The 11,841-nt window shown below is 45.2% G+C and overlaps 1 long non-coding RNA gene across 1 annotated transcript; it reads left to right on the top strand.

Moving 5' to 3' along the window:
• Window positions 1-4,378: 4,378 nt before the first annotated feature.
• On the top strand, window positions 4,379-7,002 carry LOC136610633 (uncharacterized). The gene is made up of 3 exons (XR_010790138.1): window positions 4,379-4,448; window positions 5,883-6,031; window positions 6,874-7,002. It is a non-coding gene; the product is annotated as an uncharacterized lncRNA (long non-coding RNA).
• Window positions 7,003-11,841: the final 4,839 nt, after the last annotated feature.

Raw genomic sequence — 11,841 nt, 5'->3', positions numbered from 1 at the left:
ACTCGTCCGAGTAATGTGCCTTATCCGAGTACCGCTGTACTCGTGCTCAAAGATTCGGGGCGCTCCGCTGCTGACAGGTGAGTCGGAGCGGGGAGCGGGGCAGAGCGGCCGGGAGAGAAGGAGAGAAAGATCTCCCCTCCGTTCCTCCCCGCTCTCCCCTGCAGCTCCCCGCTCCGCAGCGCGTCCCGAATCTTTGATCACGAGCACAGCGGTACTCGGATAAGGCACATTACTCGGACGAGTAGTGCCTATCCGAGTACGTTCGCTCATCTCTAGTAATAATACATCATGGAATGGAAAGAGGCTATTTTTTTTGGGGGGGGGGGGGGAATGGAAAAAATCTGAAATACAATAATTGATTTAAAGGTCTTCTTTCTATGGCATGCCATGCAGTATAAATAAGTTTATCCTCCGGCTCAATATGATTGTGGCAAATGCCAAACTTATATAGTTTTTTTTTTGCTAAACATTTCCAAATAATATCTGGGTTTTTTTGGCCTCAACACAATCTACAATATTTTTATATTAGGCTACGTTCACATCACAGTCGGAGATTCTGTTCAGAGCTTCAGTTGCTGGTTTTTACAAAAATGCCAGATCAAATGGTGCTGCATGCATGCATAACGGCGCCAAACAGAACTCATTATAGCCATTCGGTGAATGTATGAACAAACCCATACCTAACATTTTTATTTTATTTTTCAATCAACAGAGCTGTATAAGGGCTTGTGCAACAACTTGATTTGATAACAATACAGCATAAATCAGAATTAATGGGGTTTTCTGGGAAAAACAGCTAAAAAGGCTTAAAATTAATAAAAAATTGAATACTCACTTATCCGAGTGGTTTCCGGTCCAAAACTGCAGTCCCAGTGCTCACCAACACGGAACCTAGAAGAAGTGGCAGGTGGTTACATGCCATATATTGTGCATGTGACTGCTCAGACACAGAGTCTTCAGTGGTGATTCTTCTATGGCTGCTATGGTTCCAATCATGAGGCAACGTGATCTTGTGGCCTCAGGCGACACCCTGCAGCTTCACAGGGGGATGTGGCATTACAGCTAAGCTACTGGCTCAAGGACCTTATCAGCAGCAACTGTGCAAGACTGAGCTGCTACCTTAAAAAAACAAAAAAATGTGTTTCCTTAACTCCTTATAGACCTGACATTTTTGGTTTTTCTTTTATTCCTGCCTGTCAAGAACCATAACTTCTTTATTTTTCCATCGACATAGGGGCATGAGGACATATTTTTTGCAGGACAAGTTGCATCTTTCAATGGTACCATTTAATGTGCCATAAACTGTATTTTATAACTTTTTTAAAAGTTTTAGTGCCATTGATTTTTGTGCTTTGTTTTTACGACATGCAAGGTGCACTAAAAAGAACAGGTTCACTTTATTCTGAGGGTCAGTACAGTTACAGACTAAGGGTGGGTTCACACGAGCGTGTTTTTGTGCGTACTTGGGTGCGTACATACGTCCTGTCATTCATTCGGGGAGAACTGCCTGTGATTGGCTGAGTACCTCAGCCAATCACATTCAGCTCTTTCAGCAGGCGGGGATTTTAAATCCCCGCCTGCTGATAGATCAGCACTAGAGATGAGCAAGCGTACTCGGAAAAGCACTACTCGCTCGAGTAATTTGCTTTATCCGAGTATCGCTGTGCTCGTCCCTGAAGATTCGGGTGCCGCTGCGGCTGACAGGTGAGTCGCAGCGGGGAGCAGGGGAGAGCGGGCGGGAGAGAGGGAGAGAAAGATCTCCCCTCCGTTCCTCCCCGCTCTCCCCTGCAGCTCCCCGCTCCGTGCCAGCACCCGAATCTTCAGGGACGAGCACAGCGATACTCGGATAAAGAAAATTACTCGAGCGAGTAGTGCTTTTCCGAGTACGCTCGCTCATCTCTAATCAGCACCACAATGCAGGGGACAGCAGGAGAAGACAGGGCTGAGCCCCAGTAGCTGAAGGGAGGTGAGTATCTTTTTTTTGTTTGTTTTTTAAACCACTTTTTCTTGATTTTCAGGGAAAGGCTTATATTTAAAGCCCTTCCCTAAAATCAATTGCCGGCAGCAGAATCCTCTACCGCAGCTGACATGTGTGACAGCTGTGGTAGAGAATTGAAGAATTCCTCTGCTGCATCTGTCACAGATGTGGCAGATGTAGCAGCAAGGAATTCTTTTAACTAGTGGGGATGAAGGAAACATCTGCCGCATGCGGCAGATGTGTTCTTCATCCCCGCGGAGGACACAGCAGCGGCAGACAGGTAAGTAATTTTTTTTTTTTTTTTACACCCAAATTTTTTCTTTTTCAGGGAGCGGCTTATATGTAAAGCTCTTCCCTAAAAAACAATTCAGGTATGCCAGCAGACCGTTGTCTTCAATGGAGCCGCCGGCAGCAGCAGCAGCTCCATTGAAGAGAATGCCTGCATTTTTTTTTTTTTGCAGCAAAATTTTTCTTTTTCAGGAAAGAGCTTATATGTAAAGCCCTTCCCTGAAAAAGAATTCAGGGGTGCCGGCAGACCGTTGTGTTCAATGGAGCCGCTGGCAGCAGCAGCGGCTCCATTGAAAAGAATGGCTGCATTTTCTTTTTCTTTTTTTACACTAAAGTTTTTCTTTTTCAGGGAAGAGCCTATATGTAAAGCTCTTCCCTGAAAAACAATTCAGTGGTGCCAGCAGACCATTGTCTTCAATGGAGCTGCCGGCAGCAGCAGCGGCTCCATTGAAGAGAATGCCTGCAATTTTTTTTTTTTACACTAAGATCTTTCTTTTTCAGGGAAGAGCCTATATGTAAAGCCCTTCCCTGAAAAAGAATGCAGGGAGCCGGCAGACCATTGTTTTCAATGGAGCCGCAGGCAGCAGCCGCGGCTCCATTGAAAACAATGCGTGCATTCCCTATGTTGCACGCATGTCCTATCTTTGCAGGCACGCACCTGCAAAGTACGGACATGTGCACACACCATAGGGAATGCATTGTTGTAAATACAAGCGTGTTTTTGTGCGTGCGTATGCACGCACAAAAACACGCTCGTGTGAACCCACCCTTAGGCCATTCTCACACAAGGATGCAGCAGAGCGCTGCAATTTTACTTTTGCTTTTGGAAGCAGCGTTCCTGTCTCTGGCAGCAGCTTTAGCACAACCAATCATTGCTGAGGTGCGCTAAAATGCAAAAAATAGACCAGAAAGTGGCGCTGGAATAGAAAATTGTGGTGGAAAGTGCCATGTTCAAGCACGTGTCTGCGAGGCTCCACTGAAATCAGTTAGAGCATTAAGAACGCTGCGGTAATCGCAGTGAAAAGGTCTGTGTGGGAGTGGCCTTAGGCTGTCTGCACACAGGCAGATTTACATTGCAGAAGCCAGGGCAGGCATCCGCCCCCAGATTCCTCAGCATACCGTCCATAGCATGCTATGGAGAAGTGCTTTTTCCTGCATAAAAACAGAAATCAATTGTGATTTTCCGGTTTTGGAGGAAAAATCGCAGCTTGCTCTACTTTTGTACAGTGTCCACACAGGCATCAATGGAAGTCAATGGAAGTGTCCAACCTGCAGCCCTTAACATTGCATAAAGGTCGCGGCACCCGCATCATCATCCAACGACGGTGCGGGAAAATCTGTACTGCGCATGGGCAATGGCTCGCCGGCTGGACCATCCACAGTACAGAAGAAAGAAGAAAGTGACAGGTACGCAAAATCACCGGACGAGCAAATGGTCGGGTTCCGGTGTGGGATCCCGCATCCAGAATCTGACTCGATTATGTGCAGCCGACCTTACACTGATACTTATTTTATATAGTTTTTATGCTTTACTACTTCTAAAAATTAAAAAAAACTTTACCTATAAAAATTGCTATTTACAGCAACATTCTGAGACCTATAATTTTTTTTTTATTGTTTTCCATGGATGGGGTCTTGTGAGGGCTCGTTTATTTCCAGAGCGATCTGTAATTTTTATTGGTACTATTTTTGTGTAACTATGACTCTTTGATCACTTTTAATTTATATTCCTTTTTGGGGAAAAAGGGGTGCTCAAAAAATGCAATTCTGACATTGTATATTTTTTTGCAACATTTACTGTGCAGTATAGATAATGCAATATATTAATTTAATAGTTCAGATTTTTACAAATGTGACAATACCGATTATGTATTCGTGCTTTTACTTTTATGCTTATATTGGGAAAAGGTTTTTTTATTTTTAACATTTTTTGTAATCCTTATCAAAACTGTGATTAAGGTTTTAGCTTTTCGTCCCCAACAGGAGACTTGAAAATACGATCTGATTGCTTATATATTATACTGCAATACCTCATTGACTTATCACTTTGCAGGTGCATCTATACATGAGTAATTCAGTTTACTATAAATGTTCATTTTATATTGTTATTTGCAGATTGAATTTACATGGGAAAGCTAGCATTTCCTTTGATGACTTCCTTAATTGTTTTCAGAATCATAAGGTAAGAGTAGCACTCTGGTTTGTCACTGAATGAATTGTATGACTGGCTAATTAGTTGAGAATGAAGTGTTGTGAACAAACACTTTATCTTTGAGCCATCGGCTGAACTATTTTATGCATCGCAGACCTTTGCCAACAGCTGCCCACAGTGATTTAATACTGCCATGTAGTGCACAAGATACAGCAGACTGCAGTTCCTGTCATTCTGGTTAAACTGAACTACAGAAAAATGCGATAAAAATTTGCTCATTGTAATTATTTAGTAGGAAGTCCCTGTGGTTAAAGAATAATTTTATATAAACTGTACTAGCCAGTGCCCATATATTTTGGACTGTGAGGTGACAGACAGCAACTGAGTCCTTTCCTTCAGTAGTGACTGATATTTTCTCATTACACATATAGAAGTGCTGTTGTCAAGTATTACCGTATATACCGGCGTATAAGACGACTTTTGAACCCCGAAAAATCTGCTCTGCAGTCGGGGGTCGTCTTATGCGCCGGTAATACAAAAAAAAAAAAAGTGTAAAAAAAAAAAATTCATTACTCACCTCCCACGGCGGGATGTCGCTCGCTCCGGCAGGCTGTCGCTCGCTCCTCGTCCCCGGCGCAGCATAGCTTTCTGAATGCGGGGCTTGAAATCCCCGCTTCCAGAAAGCTAATACACACGCCGGCAGCCATGACAGCATTGAATGGCTGTGATTGGCTGAAGGCGCACGTGTTAGCAATCACAGCCATTCAATGATGTCATTGAATAGTGTGATTGGCTGAAGCCACGTGTGCTTTAGCCAATCACAGCCATTCAATGATGTCATTGAATAGTGTGATTGGCTGAAGCCACGTGTGCTTTAGCCAATCACAGCCATTCAATGATGTCATGGCTGCCGGCGTGTGTATTAGCTTTCTGGAAGCGGGGATTTCAAGCCCCGCATTCAGAAAGCTATGCTGCGCCGGGGACGAGGAGCGAGCGACAGCCTGCCGGAGCGAGCGACATCCCGCCGGAGCGCGACAGAACGCCGGGGGAGGTGAGTAATGAATTTTTTTTTTTTCTCCACTGTATACCGGCGTATAAGGTGACAGTTGGGGGGTCGTCTTATACGCCCCGTCGCCTTATACGTCGGTATATACGGTAATAATGTACAACTAGCCCATTTGCTGCAATGACTGCTTGAAGCCCAAGCCCGCAAAGGAAGAAGAGGAACATAGCTATCATATACCATACATTTTTTTTAAATGTACTTTGTTTTGTAAGCCAGAGTGAGTCTAAGAAGAACAGGAAGAAGAATATGATGATGATCAATTGCTGTCAGACTTTCCTTTCCAAGTTTTCAGTAAAGATAGGCTGTTCTGTAGGGAGAGGTGGCTGGGAATACAATTTAATGAGAGTAGCGGAAATCTCTCTCTTGGGATTTTAATGTAGCATGGTTACTTTATTTAGGTCCACAACCCAGAATGGATAAAGCCCAGTACAGCTAAACATCTGCAGAGAAATGTGGGAAAACGTAATTGTACAGCAGTAAAAGAGGACGGCTCAAGTATTGAGAATGACAGAGCATGGGAAATACTGGGAGAGGAAATACGCAAGAGGTAATTCACAATCTCACACATGTGCACCTGAATTATTGGGAAATCCGCAAATTTCAGTGATTTTGCGGCATCCGAGCCTGAGGCGCGCCATTGTGGAGGAGACCCCGCGGTTGTTCTCAAGATTGTTGTCACGGGTGGCTCTATGATCTCCCCCTGGCAATGGCGGCAAGGGCCTAGCTCGGTCGCACGGTGCAAAAAAACAGAACAGGCAAGATGTAAATGGTGGCAATCAATTTCAACGGTGTTATCACGTGACGCCAGTACCTCATTTCCCATAGATAGTTACACATCGGTAAATAACAGAGTCCACAAACAAAGCTAATTTTCAAAACCAGAGGTGCACGCTTTCCTTTATTCACGGAATCCAACCTTGATTTTTCAAGAACACAGCAAGATGACAGTTCAGAGCTGACACTACTACAAGCTATTGCTTCAAGTTTTAGTACTGTTTTTAGCATGTCTCACAGAGTGTGAGACAAGCCCACAGCTCTGTGGGGGCAGAAGCATAAGACAGCTACAGCTTCATGCTGACACGTCCTCCTCAACCAACTACATCTCGGCACTCTCTCTCCCTCTGTAACTAACTACAACTCACAGGTTAAGGGGGTGAAGAGGGCAACAAGACAGTTTATTAACACACACAAGACATATACACACAAAACAGTTCAAGGGAGACAGACATACACCTACCCTAAAGACACCCCAACTCTGGGCCACTACAATTTCATCAATAAAATAAAACAACTAATTTTAGGACCGTTGACCCCATTTGTATTGTCTACTGGTTTTAACTTTTTTCTCTAATTGGATTGTACTTTTTGTCTTGTGTAATTCTCCACCAGTGAATCTCTTGAACGATTCCTTCCTCCATGTTGTCTTTGTGCATCAGGACTGGTAACATTAGAGCAGTTTACTGCAGCTCTGAAGTGTATGGGTGTAATGTTCAATGACAAGGAACTCCCGAATATGTGGACACGGTAAAGTACAACTTCAAAGTAATGCCAAACTAAAGATGTAGTAGTTGTAGATTAGGTGATGCATTATCTATAATAGATCATTGAAAATATCTCAGGATCCTGCTATATTCTTGAATATGGTGGCTAAGGATAACTATGACAAAAACGCTGAAGCTGGGTTCACACCTGCTTTATGACTTTCAGTCATAATTCCGACTCTCTGTTCCATTTTTGGAGCAGAGAAACTGAATTAACCCCTTAGTGACCACCCTATAGTGTTTTTACGTCCTGCAGCTGCAGGACGTGTATGGAGGGAGGTAGCGCCGCTATCTCCCTCCATACAGCGCGGGCGTCAGCTGTTTAATACAGCTGACACCCGCGGTCAATAGCCGCGCTCGGCCGTTCGGCCGAACGTGGCTATTAACCCTTTAAATGCCCCGAACACTGTTTGGGGGTCCCGCACGGCCCCCCCGCGGTGAGATCGGGGGATCTGTGCAGGTGTCATGGCAGCCGAGGGCCTAATGAATGGCCCCAGGGCTGCCTTAGCAGACTGCCTATCAAGCCATCCACACAGGGTGGCTTTAAAGACTGCCTGTAAAAAAGCAGTATGACGTAATGCTATAGCATTACGTCATACTGCAGGAGCGATCAAAGCATCGCATGTTAAAGTCCCCCAGGGGGACTTCAAAGTAAAGTAAAAAAAAAGATCAATAAAGTTTTTTAAATTGTAAAAAAAAAAAAAGCTATAAAAGTTTAAATCAACCCCCTTTTGCCATATCAATTACTAAAAAATCTAAATCATAAAATAAAAATATGTATTTGGTATCGCCGCGTCCGTAAAAGTCTGATCTATCAAAGTAGTGCATTATTTTTCCTGCACGGTGAATGTCGTCCAAAAAAAAAAAATAAAGAATGCCAGAAATACACTTTTTTAGTTACCCTGTCTTCCAGAAAAAATGCAATAAAAAGCGATCAAAAAGTTGTATATATTCCAAATTGATACTATTGGAAACTACAGGACATCCCGCAAAAATTGAGCCCTCGCACAACTACGTCGACAAAAAGTAAAAGAGTTATTGCGCGCACAAAATGGCCGCAGAAAATTATTGAAAAAAATTAAATATCTTAAAAAAAAAATACTAGTATTACAGCAAAAAAAAAACTATATAAGTTTGGTATCGTAGTAATCATACTGACCCATAGAATAAAAATATCAGGTCGTTTTTGTTGCAGTTTGTGCGCCATAGAAACAGGACGCACCGAAAGATGGTGGAATGTCGGGGTTTTTTTCCATTTCTCTCCGCTAAGAATTTTTAAAAAGTTTTTCAGTACATTATATGGTACAATAAATAGTGCCATTGAAAAATACAACTCGTTCCTCAAAAAACAAGCCCTTATACAGCGACGTCGATGGATAAATAAAGAAGCTACGATTTTTTAAAAGGGAGTAGGAAAAAACTAAAATGGAAAAAAGCAAAAAAGCCCTGTCACTAAGGGGTTAAAATGGAAATAAGCATTTCTGATTTTCCCCATTGTTCTCAATGAGTTTTCAAAAATATGGAAAGCTTTTAGTTTTCTTCCATTTCTTTAGGTTTCATTTTTTTTTTAATTGAACAAATAGCACTGCAGGCTGGTAACTCCCTTCATAAGGCAACTGCTGATTATTGTGAGTCAAGCTCTTGACACCCCAAGCGTATGATATTGCTGGAGCAAGATTCACGCATCCAAACATGAGGCATATGGAAAGGCGCTGGCAATATGACACAAAGCTATGTATACATTCTAAGTTTATTTTCATTGTTCTAATACATCTAAAATGAAGATAATTTGCAAATCATCTTAATTAAAATTCTCTTACTGTTTTGTGTCTACAGCTCTTATCAAGACCTATGTGTTTCCTTGGTTACAGACAAACTCTGTGTAGTCTGATCTGCTTTTGTCATACATCTTTATTAGAGATGAGCGAACACCAAAATGTTCGGGTGTTCGTTATTCGGAACGAACTTCCCGTGATGCTCGAGGGTTCGTTTCGAACAACGAACCCCATTGAAGTCAATGGGCGACCAGAACATTTTTGTATTTCGCCGATGCTCGCTAAGGTTTTCATGTGTGAAAATCTGGGCAATTCAGGAAAGTGATGGGAATGACACAGTGACGGATAGGGCAGGCGAGGGGCTACGTGTTGGGCTGCATCTCAAGTTCACAGGTCCCACTATTAAGCCACAATACCGGCAAGAGTGGGCCCCCCCCCCCTCCCAACAACTTTTACTTCTGAAAAGCCCTCATTAGCATGGCATAGCTTTGCTAAGCACCACACTACCTCCAACAAAGCACAATCACTGCCTGCATGACACTCCACTGACACTTCTCCTGGGTTACATGCTGCCCAACCGCCCCCCCTCCCCCCCCACAGCGCACACCAAAGTGTCCCTGGGCAGCCTTCAGCTGCCCTCATGCCACACCACGCTCATGTCTATTTAGAATTGCGTCTGCCATGACGAGGGACCGCAGGCACACACTGCAGAGGTTGGCACGGCTAGGCAGCGACCCTCTTTAAAAGTGGCGGAGCGATAGCCCACAATGCTGTACAGAAGCAATGAGAAATAGAATCCTGTGCCACCGCCATCAGGAGCTGCACACGTGGGCATAGCAATGGGGAACCTATGTGCCACACACTATTCATTCTGTCAAGGTGTCTGCATGCCCCAGTCAGACCGGGCTTTTTAATTCATAGACACAGGCAGGTACAACTCCCTATTGTGAAGTCCCTGTCGACCCACAGCATGGGTGGCTCCCTGGAACCCACCGGCGGTACACAGAAATATCCCATTGCATTGCCCAACACAGCTGAGGTAGTAATGTCGTGCTTAATGCAGGTGGGCTTCGGCCCACACTGCATGCCCCAGTCAGACTGGGGTTCTTTACAAGTGGACACATGTAGGTTAAACTCCCTGTGGACCCACTGCCTGGGTGGGTGCCAGGAAGCCACCGGCGGTACATAGAAATATCCCATTGCATTGCCCAACACAGCTGAGGTAGTAATGTCGTGCGTAATACAGGTGGGCTTCGGCCCACACTGCATGCCCCAGTCAGACGGGTTCTTTAGAAGTGTACAGATGTATTAAAAACTCAGTGTTCACCTACAGCATGGGTGGCTCCCTGGAACCCACCGGCGGTACATAAAAATATCCCATTGCATTGCCCAACACAGCTGAGGTAACGTCAGCTGTAATGCAGGTGGGCTAAAAATTAATTTGATTACACTGTAGGCGAGGGCCCACAAAAATTGCTGTATCAACAGTACTAATGTACATCCCAAAAATTGGCCATGGCCAGCCAAGAGGGCAGGTGAAACCCATTAATCGCTTTGGTTAATGTGGCTTAAGTGGTAACTAGGCCTGGAGGCAGCCCAGTGTAGCGAAAAATTGGTTCAAGTTAAAGTTCCAATGCTTTCAAGCGCATTGAAACTTATAAAAATTGTTCTGAAAAATTATTTCAGTGAGCCTTGTGGCCCTAAGAAAAATTGCCCGTTCAGCGTGATTACGTGAGGTTTCAGGAGGAGGAGCAGGAGGAGGAGGAGGAGGAATATTAGACACAGATTGATGAAGCAGAAATGTCCCCGTTTTGGATGGTGAGAGAGAACGTAGCTTCCATCCGCGGGTGCAGCCTACGTATTGCTTACGTATCGCTGCTGTCCGCTGGTGGAGAACAGAAGTCTGGGGAAATCCAGCCTTTGTTCATCTTGATGAGTGTTAGCCTGTCGGCACTGTCGGTTGACAAGCGGCTACGCTTATCTGTGATGATTCCCCCAGCCGCACTAAACACCCTCTCCGACAACACGCTAGCCGCAGGACAAGCAAGCACCTCCAGGGCATACAGCGCTAGTTCAGGCCACATGTCCAGCTTCGACACCCAGTAGTTGTAGGGGGCAGAGGCGTCACCAAGGATGGTCGTGCGATCCGCTACGTACTCCCTCACCATCCTTTTACAGTGCTCCCGCCGACTCAGCCGTGACTGGGGAGCGGTGACACAGTCTTGGTGGGGAGCCATAAAGCTGGCCAGGCCCTTAAAGACTGTTGCACTGCCTGGGATGTACATGCTGCTCGATCTACGCACATCCCCTGCTACCTTGCCCTCGGTACTGCGCCTTCTGCCACTAGCGCTGTCGGCTGGGAATTTTACCATCAGCTTGTCCGCAAGGGTCCTGTGGTATAGCAACACTCTCGAACCCCTTTCCTCTTCGGGAATCAGAGTGGGCAGGTTCTCCTTATACCGTGGATCGAGCAGTGTGTACACCCAGTAATCCGTAGTGGCCAGAATGCGTGCAACGCGAGGGTCACGAGAAAGGCATCCTAACATGAAGTCAGCCATGTGTGCCAGGGTACCTGTAAGCAACACATGGCTGTCTTCACTAGGAAGATCACTTTCAGGATCCTCCTCCTCCTCCTCCTCCTCCTCCTCCTCCTCAGGCCATACACGCTGAAAGGATGACAGGCAATCAGCCGGTGTACCGTCAGCAGCGGCCCAAGCTGTCTCTTCCCCCTCCTCCTCATCCTCCTCATGCTCCTCCTCCTGTACGCGCTGAGAAATAGACAGGAGGGTGCCCTGACTATCCAGCGGCATACTGTCTTCCCCCGCCCCCGTTTCCGAGCGCAAAGCAGCTGCCTTTATGGTTTGCAGGGAATTTCTCAAGATGCATAGCAGAGGAATGGTGACGCTAATGATTGTAGCATCGCCGCTCACCACCTGGGTAGACTCCTCAAAATTACCAAGGACATGGCAGATGTCTGCCAACCAGGCCCACTCTTCTGAAAGGAATTGAGGAGGCTGACTCCCACTGCGCCGCCCATGTTG

This window comes from Eleutherodactylus coqui, chromosome 2, assembly GCF_035609145.1.
Source record: "Eleutherodactylus coqui strain aEleCoq1 chromosome 2, aEleCoq1.hap1, whole genome shotgun sequence".
Classification (NCBI taxonomy): Eukaryota; Metazoa; Chordata; class Amphibia; order Anura; family Eleutherodactylidae; genus Eleutherodactylus; species Eleutherodactylus coqui.
Note: the sequence above shows the minus strand (reverse complement) of the source record. Positions and strands in the feature narration are given on the sequence as shown.